Below are 544 nucleotides of genomic sequence, written 5' to 3'. Positions count from 1 at the left end.
GCAGACAGCTTGTCTGCAGAGCTATGTATCAGCTCAAACTGGGGCAATGGCTTTTGTGGCATATCAGAATATACGCCCACATGGAGTAACCCGTGCTAAGCTTTACTAAGTGTCCTGTTGGCTCAGTGCATTTATTCTGACACGTTTCTTTGGGGGTGTTCCCATATCCCTGTATATAAATCCTTATTTTTCAAAAGCGGTTCCAACAGTGGCACATTTTCATCTGACATCCAACAAGATCACACAATTCCAAGTTCCAACTAAAACTCTTGCTGCAATTACTTCATCTACAAGTGCAACTGGTACATCTAAACCCCTTCAGCTCCCACACAACATTAATATGTACTGTGATTCTGTGTGGAATTTGTGTAGCTGCTGCTGCTTTAGCTGTGCAAGTTTCTCAATTTTTCAACTTCCACGTTGTGCTCAGTTTTTACTATTGGGTGTGTTTGCTGTATTAGCTTCTGGACTCCTTGTTCTCTCTGCTTATGCTCTATTTCCATCTGCCTATTCATCCTCTCTAAGCCCATGAAATGTTTCATCT

This window comes from Alexandromys fortis, unplaced genomic scaffold (assembly GCF_014885135.2).
Source record: "Alexandromys fortis isolate MF-2015 unplaced genomic scaffold, M_Fortis_MF-2015_v1.1 scaffold_2223, whole genome shotgun sequence".
In the NCBI taxonomy this organism is placed as follows: Eukaryota; Metazoa; Chordata; class Mammalia; order Rodentia; family Cricetidae; genus Alexandromys; species Alexandromys fortis.
The sequence above is the reverse complement of the archived record's forward strand: the minus strand, read 5'-3'. Positions refer to the sequence as shown.